This window comes from Aulonocara sp. 'chitande type north' Nkhata Bay, linkage group LG14 (genome assembly GCF_057382095.1).
Source record: "Aulonocara sp. 'chitande type north' Nkhata Bay isolate Kocher_YH1m ecotype deep benthic linkage group LG14, A_spYH_male_GT1.1, whole genome shotgun sequence".
Taxonomy (NCBI): Eukaryota; Metazoa; Chordata; class Actinopteri; order Cichliformes; family Cichlidae; genus Aulonocara; species Aulonocara sp. 'chitande type north' Nkhata Bay.
The window spans coordinates 23,302,702-23,316,390 of record NC_141357.1 but is presented as its reverse complement, the minus strand read 5'-3'; the positions used below and the strand labels follow the sequence as shown (position 1 = coordinate 23,316,390).

At 42.1% G+C, this 13,689-nt stretch overlaps 1 protein-coding gene across 1 annotated transcript in view; it reads left to right on the top strand.

Moving 5' to 3' along the window:
- The first annotated feature begins 444 nt into the window (after positions 1–444).
- arhgap35a (Rho GTPase activating protein 35a) overlaps positions 445–13,689 on the top strand; it is a 65,709-nt gene continuing 52,464 nt past the window's right edge. Inside the window, exon 1 of the mRNA XM_086261631.1 lies at positions 445–1,116. The gene's annotated coding sequence lies outside the window, so the exon portion shown is untranslated. The remainder of the gene's footprint in view (positions 1,117–13,689) is intronic.

The following is a 13,689-nucleotide window of genomic DNA, read 5'->3' as shown; positions in this document are numbered from 1 at the left end:
TTAAAGACATTAACCCCACTTTGATACAACTCACAAATAAGTCCATGTTGGACAACGGAGCTAGTTTGCTGTTCTTCAATTTAAAATAAAAGAAAGGGCTATAAAGAAATGAAACTAGAAAGTAACAGAAATGGTTAAAGTAACTAGAAGTAGCTGGTTGCTAGCTAAAGCATAGTCACCCTTTGTGTGCGTGTGTTTTTTGTTGTTTCGAATATCTCTTTAATGTATTCAGCATGTTATACGTCAACTATTTTTTTTAGTTTAAATATACACACGTATGGAAGAGTATTATGATGGTTCATTTCAAATAAATTCACTGTTGGTCTCGGCTTACTAGTCACCATTAGCTACGCCTTAATAGTGTGGCGGTGAGCAGCGTATCATAAACAGTCTGCGTTTGTTGTAATTGTGTATATTTACCGCTGGGCGAGAGTGTCTCTCTGTGAAGAGCATGCCGCCATTACTGGGAAGCTGGGGAAAAAAATAGACTTAAACACAACGTCACACATTTATCCTGCAAGGGGCTTAACATCAGAAAGGGAAAAAACACACACACACACACAAGGCTTTCGTACGAACTGTTGTACTCTTCCAACAGCGGCGCTTTTTCTGTAAATGAAGGCTGATCCTTGCGGTCGCGTTTCCTGTGGACTCTTTTTTTTATAAATTTTTGACACAACAAAGGAAATAATAATTGCTCAAAACAACGTGGTGGAAAACACACCGAAACAGCGCTTTCCAACGCCGGCCCCCCTTTTCTCCTCCTCGCAAGACGTTTCCAGCCGTGGTGAAAAAAACTGAAGTTGAGCAGGATTTTTTTCCCCTGCCCTTTTCCTTACTAGAATTTACTTGTATTTTTTTTCCAGACTGGGAGAAAAGACAAACCATCTATGTATCTCGTGTCTGAAAACTTCAGACTGATGTAAGTGAACACCCTATGTGGGAAGCAATGGACAGACAGCCTGTTTACTGAAAAGGCGGAAAATAATCGATGTGAGAGCTTGTAGGGAGTGTTTTTGTCTGGTTTTTAAAGTATTTCCCCGGCTGCGGGTCGCAGAGGAGCACGGAGAGGAAGAAAGGAGCGGACAAGAGCAGGACAGAAACGGGAATGATATGGTAGGTAGACTGTAGCTTTTCGGCCACGATTGTGTGTGTGAGTCAGTGTGAATAAGCAGTTTTTAGACCTAACTAGTATTGGCAAAAGGCATTTTAAGGCGTTCACCTGATTTTACTTCTCCTAACATTGCAGCTTGGGTTGCAGTGAAGTGCTGCGAGTAACAAGAAACTGGGAGTTAACCCCAGTCCCCCTCCCCTCCACGGGGGCTGGCTTGATTTGAAGCCCGTTAATAGTAATCATAATGACTGCGTGATGATACGAGTGTGTATTAAAATAAAAGGCGTTCTTATGCAGGTTAGGGGTTAACGTGTGCTTGTTTAAATGGGACGTTTATATAGGAGAAAGGGACTGAGGGGGGTGGGGGTCTTAAAAATGGATCCTGTCCAAACCTTACAATTGTTTGGACAACAACACCTGGAATGCATTGGTCTGTCAGACCTGGAGAAACTCCAGGCTATGTCTGAACGTAAGGGGCAAACAGGACTTGAAATCGGGTTAGAGCAGATAGGATGTTTGGGAGAGGCTGAAGATTGTTAAACAGTTGTGTCACAGCATGTTTGCATGTTCAGTTTATTTCTTACTATGTTCTGCTTTAAAAAATAGACTTTTAATGTTTTAAAAAGCTTTGTTTATTGTAATTTCGTACATTTAAGTCGTGTTTAAGGTCTTAATATACCACGTTTTCTTCATGAAAATATATTTTAACCTTTATTGAATGTATCATTAACTTTGTAAATGCCAAAGCTGCACAGGGCTGGCTACTTGATATAGCTGGCTAATGCCTGAGGGTACCTGTACTAACTTCCTCATTTCCTTTACCCAACCTGTAACACAAAAGGCTGTGTTCTTCCTAGAAAATATTTAAAACCTTTCAAGTTATTTCTCAGGTGAGGATATTTATGTTGGCTCACTGAATGTGGAATGTCCACTCCTTTGTCCTTTAAGTTCTAGGCTGGTTAGGGTGACCTAATGGAGACAGTTAACATTATTAATCTATTTTTATGCCAGGACTAGTCACCAGTGTGTCACAGCCTAATCCTGCAGCAAAGTGGTCACTGCCCTGGAAGCCACCCCCTTTTCTTTCTTTCTTTCTTTCTGTTTTTTTTTTTTTTTTTTGGGGGGGGGGTGAGTCCTTCCACTGGACTTTAGTGCTTTTAATTCAAAGAGTGATCCTTCTATATTAAAGACTGACAATGGCTGATTTTAAAGCATGAGATCTCTGTGTAGCTTTATGACGTTGCCTTAAAACAGAGTATCCATTGGTTTGGTCTGTGCTGCTGTGTCATTGCCAGTTAAAGGAGACATTTTAAAACAGGAACCTTGATAATGGGTATGTGCCTTTGGTATCGTGCATCCTTTTCAAGCAAGTAGGTTGAAGCACACATTTACTGGCTGTGCTTGAATATGTGCTTTTTGATGAGTTTTCCTCCCTTTGATCTTAATCAGCCTTGTCAGGAAGACCATACTAAGGAGGAAATGCACACAGACTCGTATGCAAAGTTTTCTTGGTAAGACGGTCTCTTTGCGCTCAGGTAAATGCATTAGCAGCTGTCAGCACTTCTGTTCTGTGCTTGATTGGGCCCTTTGCAGTGCAGTCACACCTCTCCAGGAAGCATCTTCTTCCCCTAATAGCTGTGCCATTTGCCCAGGCAGCAGGCTAGCTACCAGCATACCCACTCACCCCTGTCAGTCTGTCTCTGGGATCATGTTGTGAGTCCTGGGCTTGAACATGTTCCCGAGATTAGAGGAGAACAGGCTTTGTTTGTCAGCATGTAGGCCAGAGATGAGAATGCATCCTTTGATGAGGACACTGTTCTGTCCCATATTATGTGAACAGATAAATCCAGGGTTTTTCATGCTTTGTAATAGAAGCAGCATAGGAACACTTACTCCTTACAGCAAATCTAAGATGTCAGCTCACTTGTTTTCTCAACAGTGGACCAGGGGGGGAAAAAAACGAGGAAAGGTAATTAGAAATTACCTGAGCCCTGTAGTGTGAAACATTACTTAATTCACTAAGCTAAGTAGTGATTAGTTTATTTCAATAGGGCGAAAGTGTCTCGGGCTTGTAGCACAGCACGGGCCGCTTTGCAGTGTCGACCCAGACTCTTAGATTTCTACTGTGCTGGCTGAATTAAATGGTGGACTTGCACCTGCTCCAGTTTTACTGCTTGCATACCTGTCAGAGTGAAGTTACTCCACCTGCCAAGCATGGAAAAATTTTTCCTACTCATCAGAAAACACGTCATTCGCTAAATCTCTTTCCTCTTGTATTACAAGAGAGGGTTGCTTGCGAGTCACTGTAAGTCTGTGTTTGATGGAGAAAGGAGCTAATTATAGCGGGCAGCTTTGGAGTTTGGTAGACCAGATTACAGTCACTCTCCTCTCAATGACTGCCTTGTTCTAGTGGCTGATTATTAGGCAGAGAGAAGTGCATTCTGGGATGATTGTATCTGAATTTCCATTAGAAAGTGTGCCTGCCTCAGTTGAACTGAGGTTCTCTTCTCTCCCCTCTGTTTCGGCTCTCTTGCTCATTACAGATTTGCAGATGGGCACAGGCTGATATAAAGGCCTCTGTACTGTGACCCTGTTCTGTTCCAGAGCCAGTTTAGCTCTGTACCCTGATTGACCAATTTATGTACGAGGGAAATGACCCTGTTTTGAGGGAACAAAAAGATTAGAAAGTATTACTAATATTTCTATTCACTGGCCCTTTTCAACAAATTAGTGATCTGAGAATTTTAAATTCAACACAAATAGAATAGAATAGAATAATCCTTTAATTGTCCCACAAGGGGAAATTTGGTTCAACAGCAGCCAGAAAGACACAAACAAACAGTATACAGGACACAGAACAGAAACGTACACAATTTTTATTGCATATTTACATTAAGGACAATAGTTACTATAAACAGAGTACTGTACAGTTATTAAATTAAATAAAAATAACTACAGATAAGAGGCAAACCAGGTTGTAGTGCGAATCGGTTGATTAACTTATTGCAGTTACAGCGCAGATGTAAACATCTATGTTTGTTGGCAGCAGTTCTGATTGTACAGTCTGACAGCTGCAGGGAGGGTTAGGGTTAAATCCAGCATTGTTGGACATTTCTAGATAAAAATAAGGGCTATGGTTATGAACAGTGGTTTGAATGGTGGCTGTACGGTTCTATTGAGGTACTTTAATATTTAAAAAATATTAATACAGTGCTGACAATGTTTGAAATTACTGAGACCATCAAGGACCACAGAGGAATGGTGACCTCTGGACACGAACGGCCGTGTTTTCTCTTTTGCAAATGCGATTAAACAACAGAAGGACAAGAGCTGTGGAGCCTGAACATGAAGGGAGATCTTTAGGAACGAGGAAAAGTGAGAGTGTGATGCCACAAAGTGGGTTTTCAGTTTTTTGTTGGGGGGCCGCTACAAGGATGTTTGAGTAAAGCAAAGTGTGAACAAACTGCTGCCAGTTTCTGCTTCAGGCTGTGTTCCTGGTATGTGCCCTTTCAGCTTTGTGCTCAGGGATCAACCAATCAATGGCAGCCATAAGTAACCCTGCTGCTTGGCTATTGGACACAGCTGAATTCCATGACTCAGCATGGCCGTAGATAAGATGTTATGATTGAGGCTCTGCCAATAAAACGAGGCCACTGCCCGGAGTTCAATAGGTTGGACTTCTGCTTCTATGATTGCACGCACAAAGTTTGCACCACACACTGCCAACATGGTTCTTATCCTTAAAGTTCTCTGAGGTTTGTGGACTGTGCAGGGTGCTAGCTTAAAATGAGAGATTTGTCATGCATAAATACACGCTCCATTGGATTATCATGTTAAGGGTATAATGGCCTCTGATGGTTTTTGGATGAGTCAGTGTTTATACGGTCTGTTGAAAGCCTGTAGACATTTGAAACCTCTCTCACTCAAAAAAAAAAAAAAAAGCAACAAAAAGACTGCTCTGAAATCCACCTACATAAGTATTAAAGGATAACTCTGAGCATGTTTGCAATCTGTGGATGCATACACGCTCACAATCATTTCCCACACTAAAGCAACACTCGGTTTTCATTTTTGTCTTAACCTGTTGTGCTGACCTAGCCCTAATCTCATTCGCAAGTCCTAATGCGTTATAGCCAAAATTGGGCTGGAGTGAGCAGGAGAAGTCTGTGTTTGTCATTGTTTGACTTTTTTTTTCTCTTCTGGAGCTTCTCCCCCCGGTGGTGGTCCTGAATTTCCTGAAGGAAGTCCACTCACGATGCCTGGTCATGTGTTTATGCAAGGGGGATGGGGATGGAAGGCCAAAAGGAGTGGATAGGGTGGAGAAGAGGAGAGCTAAGGGTCAAAGGTGAGGGTAGGAGTTAGAAAGTGGCAACAATGGAGCCAGTTTCGTTCTTCTTTTAAGGAAGAATGGTGGCAAAATGGGAAGAAAGATTGGCTGTTTGTTAGAAAAAATCCTGTATGGTAGTAGAAAAAAAATCAAATCCTGACCAATCAGCTGTCATGACTATTCTGGAGAGATGTAGACAAGTCTTAACACAGACCCTCCTTTTGAACTAGTACTACCGAAAAGCCAAATTAGAATTGAGCCTCATTCAGTAGTACTTAAAACGTCAGTGCTCCAAGCACAAAGACAGTAGCATGTGTACATGTATTATAAAAAAAAATCTACCAACTTAAATATTTAATCCATATATTCAGTATAAAATAATTTTAGTGAAAGATTGTCTGTCTTTTTTAAGTTAAACAAAGTCATTTTGATTAATTGGAGCTGTTTTGCAGACTTGGCTCACTCCAGTTGTTCTTATTGTTTCAATGTGAGTCTGACGTCATCATGTTAGTGGTCGTGTTAAAGCAGGCTGGACGAGAGCAACTGCAGATTGCACCAAATATGATCATGAAAAGCGACGACCAGCCAGCACCTGCTTGTCAGGTTTAGTCTACACTGGACAGTCCCAAGAGGGAGTGTCTGAAACGTTCTTGAGAAGTAAATGAAATTTTTTTTTTTTTAGGTTGTGGTAACCTCATTTGATGAAAGAGATAAAAGAAAAATCCGTATAAGTGGGTGTGTGGTGCGGTGGTTAACACATTCTCCTAACATGTGAAAGGTCCCCGGTTCAGTGCTGGGAGGAGACACAAATCCCTGGGAGAGATGCTTCAGGAAGGGCATCCAGCCAAAGCAAACATGTCAATCCATCCGCTGTGGTGACTCCTCGCAAATAAAGGAGCAGCTAAAGGAAGCTACTTAAACTATAATCACAAGAGCTAAACTGTACTTTCACTATTAAGTATATCATCAAGAGGCGTTATCTTTTTTGCTTAAGAGTTTTAAAACTTTCTGCTTGTACTTGCTGTCCTAAGTCGTGGCATGTGCTGTGGGTGTTATATGTTTTTAAGTGAAGCAATAGTTTTGTGTATTCTGATACAACTTGTTGCATGTCCATCTTTTGTGAAAGTAGAGAGCGTTAGAGGGCTGGATTTTTCGAACATTTCATTTTAACGGCATGTTTCTCTCTGCAGTCTTATTGTTTAGCGGTGGAGCCCTCGGAGCATCACCAATTGGATTAAATTCACTGGGAAAGGAGGGGGGAAAAGGTTTGTGTAACAGCAACTTGTGTATTTCAAAGAAACTTTGAGGTTGGGCTGTTATCTGTGAAGACTGGCTGGAAGCTCTTTCTGTCAGCCATAATATTGCAACTCAAAACACAAAGCAATAACTAGAATCCACACCTCAGCTGTTTGCTTTTCATTTCATTTTAACTCATTATTAGCAATAATTAGATTGGGTGGTTAGTTGAAATTGGTGGTGCAGAAATTATTTTAGTGTTTGGCAGTGTACAAACAGGAGACCTTGCAGAGGTAGGAAATGAGATGGTGAAGCTGTAATTGGGTTTAGATTTGTGTGTGGTCAACCCCCCCCCCCCCCCCCCCCCCCAAAAAAAAAACAAAAAAAAAAAAAACAAACCACCTGCCTTAGGTTTGTTAGTTCTCTTAGACAATGATGTTTAGTTTGCATTATCCCGACTTGATGTTTGTTTATTGTGACGTCTCTTACAAGCTGCTTCTGCCTGGAGGTCTGACATCTTTATTGGAGGTGTCGGCATACACCTGCGATGCTCAGACAAAGGAGAGGTGGAGAGTGGGAGGCTGAGAAGTGTTCTGTTTCGGAAATATTCTAATTAAGGTTGGCAGCTTTTATCACAGACTGATAAGCATTGGAGAAAAAGGAGAGGGACAGGAGTTGAGAGGAGAGTGAGGGGGGGAAAGGGCTTGCAGACCCAGACAACCAGAGGCCTCAAAAAGAGGTCCACTGGAAGTTTTTCATTTATGAGTTGTGTAGATTGCTTACGCTGCTCCTTTGCTTCCTCTTTTCTCTCCTGTATTTATTTATTTATTTTTTAGTTTTCACAAAATGTTTTTGTTTATTTCTGTGCCCATGGCGCCCTCCATCACTGGATTTTCTTGCCCTTGGAGAGCAGCGCAGTGGTCGTCTGAGCCGCGGTTAAGGACACAGGAAGGGCACCACCTTGTCACTAGACATTTGCTTCAGATACCACTTCAGGGGGATCTGGCCAGCACTGTGGCGGTCTTTGGCATCTCCACCGTGAATACGTGCTGACGCTGTCTCTCTCCTGCATATACATGGCTGCACAAAAAAACCTTGTATCTGGAGAGGGGACATGTTTTACAATGTTGTGATTAGGTATTCTGAAGTTGTATCTTGCCAAAGGCATTTTAACATGTGCAAATCATTACCTGGCTGTTAGTGGTTAGTATTCGTGTTTGATCTAGCTCGACTCAAAATGTTTCAGAATTGGTTGTTTTGAGTAATAAGGGCAATGAAACTGTGTGGGGGACAGAAACATATACACTACTTTATGTACAGGCAATGAGAGCAACAGCAGCTGACCTTTCCTCACGCTCATAACATAACTGTCAGCATGGTTCTGGCCATTCGGCAGCTATGTGACAACGGACATCATATCCTCTTTAAGGTGAGAAGATAAGGTGGCTTTTCATAGCCATTTGTTATCACAGGCAGTAGGCCCCTGACACCTCCACATCCCTTATCTGGCTTTGTCCCAGTTTTTGGCCCAAGCCTGGGCTCATGCGTGCCCAAGGCTGATGAGTAAGCACCGCTCAGCCCGCGGATGGCTGTGCCTGCCGTTATCGATCGCAGCGGCACCGCCTGTCATCCAGCCACCACTTATCTAATGATGCCCATGCTATTGTCTCACGCTTTGGAAAACTGCCATTAAACAGAAAGTGACGGCTGATGGCGGCGTCAGTGAATATTTATTTTAATAATAGAGGAGACATACCTAAAGTGGGATCCACTGTAGCGTGCTTGTGTCCGTCTGTTCAGGTATTTGACTTCACAGAGTGGAAGGATTTGGGGATTTCAGCCTACACTGATGTCCGTGTGCACAGGCCGCCAATAAAACTAAGAGCGCGTAGTCCGATGTGGATGATACAGTGCGTAGGTCACATGAGATTGTTTGTTTGAAAAGTGAGTTTAAGCAGGAAAGAAGGGAACTGCGAAGGGGAGAAGTTAGAAATGATAGCAAAGATCAAAAAAAGCAACAAGAGAAGCACAGACAGTGGCTCCGGTGGAGAGTTTTGTTCCCACAGCTACAGCATATAGACAAAGCTGTGAATAGGCTCTCTCTAGGTTCAACCCACAGCCATACCACTTTTTTTAAAAGGAACCTAGGCTGGCCGACACTCTGTTATGCTGTCCTCGTCACAGGCTGTGCTTTCTTTCTGCCCACTCCCTTTCTTTCTGTTGTTGGCTGTCTTTGTTGTGACGCTGGTTGGTTGGTCTGCATTAAAGACAGATCATGATTTCCACCAGTCTGCAACACTTTGTGCTGACCTGGTTGTGACTGTCCTACTCTGATTGTTACTGTTGTTAGGCAAACACACATACGCGTGTGCTTAATAAAAACCCCTGTGATGAATCACGTGAAATTCTTTAATTTAGAGGATTTCCGGAAGGGCTACCCTGACGCGCAGTACTCTTTAAAACTTCTAGACATTTTAGATGCATCCGTCAGGCAGTCCCAGCAAAGGAAGTTGATTTATCTGTGCCAAATTTAATCAGAAGGGTGAAACTGTAATCCCAACCATACAGAATTACAGATTTTCAGTATTGACACTTATGTTGGAGGCCTCACAGTATCTGGAGCTCAACACCATGGAGTTACTTTAGGATTACATGATGAGGCTAAAGCTACTGAGACAGGATTAACCACAGAAGAACTTGACGTTTCCCAAGATACTTGGAAAAATTGACCCGGCAACCTTTAAACGCTACATACATGTATACCAAGGAGAAACAGCGCTGTTTAAAAGTAAAGAGTAGTCAAACTCAATACTGATTTGGTGTTGTTTATTTTTGTGTTTACTCCTCTTTGTGCTTCTGAAAGCACCCTCACTTAACAGTCATTAATATAGCTACTGTGCCATTTTAGAGGATTGCACATGGATTTTTCTGAGTTGGGGTTTCCTGGTGGTGACATGGGTCATTTCTCGTCTCAGTGCCATAATTTCCCAGGATGCAGTCGAGGCCCCAAGGTCCATAGCTCTTATGTCAGAGTTCATTTCCTGTTGGAGTGCTCCAGCAGCTCCTGATCCACCATTTTCTAACATTCCTGACAAGAACTGGAGTAATCCGTGTCACTTCCCCATCAGTTATTTGAAATTGTGGGTTGTTTTTTTTTTAGAATCAGCTGAGGGAGTTGCGGGGAATTTCCCACAAATTACCCAAAAATTTCAAACCATGTTGAAGTCAGTTTACAGTGAATAAACGAAGTGTAGTTGAAGTGAAACTATGCTTGAAACAGCAGTGTGAAATCATTCATCTAGTTTAAGATTAACCTGCTGACGTTAACTTTATGAATCATAGAAGCGAGGGAGTGCAGTGGTTTTAAAAGGAAAACTTCTCCTTTCACTTTTGTGAATCATTACAAACCGAAAACTTAACTCGTGCATCTTCTTTGTTGCTTTACTGACTTGCATGGCCGTTGTGATGATAAAGGTAAAGAAAACACGGGTGCAGAATGTAAACATTTTGCTTTTTCGAAGTTGCTGTTTTTGGTTCGAAGGTTATTCGGAGAGAAATATTGCCTCACCAAAGCGCAGCTTACATCCACCAAGGAGAAGACACTGCAGACCTTTGTGGGAAAATGTTGCTGTGAATTGTTGATGGGTTGGTTTCCTGTAGCTTAAATCCATGTAATTTCCCCCCCAAAAAAACCCAAAACATATTTTTGGTGGAAAAGATGAATATAAGACATTGGAATTTGAGTGGGAAAAGGAGAGAATAATGCATGTGTACTGAAAAGAAGACATGCAGCATTTAGATTGGGCTGAATGGCTTAATTGTCGTCATTTGCACAGGTGTATGTGACCTTTCAAATCAAATGCAATTGAAATTCGGCATTTACAAACGATTGCATCCATTAAAGAAAAACACCAGGTATTTAGCTTCTATTTCAAGGGTTTCAGATTTCTAAGATCTTGTGCAACAGTGAAACTGGCTTTTGCATTTGTAGTTTAGTCGGTGTGGATCCTGCATTTCAAGTGTTCAAGCCTAACTGAGTCATTTTCCCTGAATTGGCTAAGCCTTGCCAGAGCCACACACACGACTGTTTTTCCATGCACTGTGTAGACCGCAACTAGTAAAAGGACATTTACATGTGCCCTTAGCAATGAATTAAAGATTAACACTTACTAAATGTTTAAAAAGGCGTTTTAAGAACACTGTTTGTGTGAATGTGTAATTGAATTGAGGTTTCCAATGTAGTGCAGAAATGAAGGATCATATCATAGCATATTAATATCATATTTCAGTATTTGTGAATTTTCTGTGGCTTATAACTCAATTTTACGACGATCCCAACAAAGAGTGAAGTTGCTTCTCAAGCTTATGTGTAGCTACCGTTACTCCTGCACAAAAAACCCAAAACAGTTTATTCATGTTTATTCATGCAGGCTCTTATGCTTTAAGTCCTGCAGCCACACCACGAGCAGTTAATCACTAACGACTCTGAATGACTAATGGCGTGCTCATCCGCCAGCGATTGTGGATTCAGTTCTGTTTCCTCCATAAAACATACCTGTGACACTTTAAGCATTACAAACGCTGATGGGCACTTTTACAGTTACAATTTTCAGCTCACAAATGCTCTATCTATGCAAGTACTTTGTGGGCATGCCAACAGGCATGAAGGTACCCAGAAGGTAACATTAGTGGTATGTTCATGTTGAGACTTTAAGACTACAACAGAATAGAAACAGCATCTGTTACATTACGCAATAGCGTTTTACACCATGTGCTACAGTTTTGTGCACATACCACATGACTCCAAGTAAGACTTTTTTCTTTAGAGCACAATATTTTAATGTTTATTTTTTTAAATTATTATTATTTCACCCGCCATTACGGTCCAGCTCTAACTGCGTAGTTTCAGCATGACTTGAGCTTATATTTCCTTGAATCCATATTCACTGAAGTCACGCCTCATTCCTCATTTGGGTTACAACACTTTTTGTGACAGAAAGAAACGGCGAGCAGTGTAATCCTGATTTACTCAAAGGTGCAGTGTAGCAGTTAATAATTTTAAACAGAGCCAGAAAGGTTTTGGGTCATGTTGAGAAGAAGTTTTGTCACCACAAAAAAACAGTAAAAAAAAATTATTCAAAAAAGTTCCTCGAGCAGCTCTATCACCTGCTCTTTGTGTGTGTGTGAAAATATGCATGTGCTTTAGAGAGACCTAGAGTCACAAAGAAGTGATTTGGAACCTGAAATAACAAGAGAATGATTGTACAAGGAGAAGATCCAAAGTGTATTATATCCATTAGCTTAGGAGTTGACGTAACATGTCAGATTCTTTAATGTTTTGATTGCAGTTCTTGTTTAGGTCCAAGACTAGTTTAACCTGCCCTTAAACAATGATTCGAGGTGTTCCACATGAGCAAGTGTTAGACCTTAAGCAACCCTATTTCAGTAAGAGTCCCATCCACAACTTTTCAGTTTTCGCTTCACAACTCTGTAAATACACCTTCTCTCAGTCTGAGGTCTCCCGGTGTTTGAACATCGTGATTTAGGCTGTAGGAAATTTTGCTACTCTGACTGTTCACATGCAGCTTTTAGACTGCAAAGCTGAGCTTCCATTTAAGGCCTTGCCTTTTCCTCTCTTCCTTTCAGTCGTGCCTTCAGAGGTTATAGTTGACAGGAGACATGGATGGGTGATGTCAGCCCTTTCCTCAGGGAATTCAGGGGTCTTTAGGGGTCCTGTGAGGTTGGGCAGCAGCTCCAGACGGGAAACGGTGATGGTAGAGAGGGGAAGGAACAGCTCCCTTTTGTTTTGTTTTGATCACGTCAGTGCCAAAGAGGGAGACACAGGATGTCTATTGCCAAGAGGAGCATTTGTGCATAGACGTATGCTGGAGCTGTTGGAAATACTTGGCACACTACCAGTTTTCCAGATTTAAGTTTAAATCGCAGTTTTGCTGCCTTTTGCATTCATTTTTTTCAGAATTTCTTTGTTTTTTGCTACAAGGGTGTAAAAGACGTTTGCATGAAAAGCTGGGAAAACTTCAGCTGCAAGAAACACAGAGTTTGCATTCGTTAATGCTGGGTCACTGACTTGTTCAGTAGGTGTATAATATTTAACATCATGTGCTAAACACTTGAGCGGTGGTTGTGAGAGCTCTGCTAGCGTGTGGGGCTCCTGGGTCTCACTGATGATGTACCATTGTAAACAGTTCCCACTGCTTGCACAGCTGGGGCACACTTGACAACCTCTGCAGTGCATGTGAAGTGGGATGGGGAGGAGGCAGTCGGAGAGCGCTAGGTTAGCGCTGGACGGTGAGTGACTGGACTGATACAGCAGCGGAATGCTTCGAGGGCCTTTGGGGCATGATACGAACTGCAAAAAAGGAAAAGTGAGTCCAGGGGAAACAAGAGCATAAAACTGATTATAAATGACAAATCCCCAGCTCTTACAACCAAACAGTGTTACCTGCTCTATCCCGAGGATGGTAAAATGCAATCACAACAGCTCTGAGCCCAATTCAATCTCCTGTATGTATTCTGCGTGCATGTGTTGTGAGTACCATTGTGTTTGTGGCCTCCCCGATTTCAACAGTGACAGGAAATTTTGCCCCTCCTCTTCACTGTCCTCCCTTCATCCTCTACCCTCTGCTCGGTGCCTGGCGCTGATTGGCTGGAGGGAAAGCGAGGGATGAGGTTTTGTCGTCTAATCTGCCAGCAGATCGCCACTGATGGGTCTCTGTAGAATGGCTTTAGTAAATTACTGTTCCAGGGAAGGGCAAATCCCTTCTATCAGATAGCAGCTCTCTCTTCATCTCTCCCTCTATTCCAAGTCCCACACTCTTTCTCTTCAGTACGTCAGTCAGGCTCTGACTTTATCTTTTTATCACCATCTAACTCTCCTGTTCCCTTCACAGTTGTCCACTACTTTGTGTTTTTTCTTCTCTTCTCTTCCCTTCTCCTCTTTTCTTTTCCCTCTCACTTTTCCAAACTTGAACACCTCACGATGCACACCTGT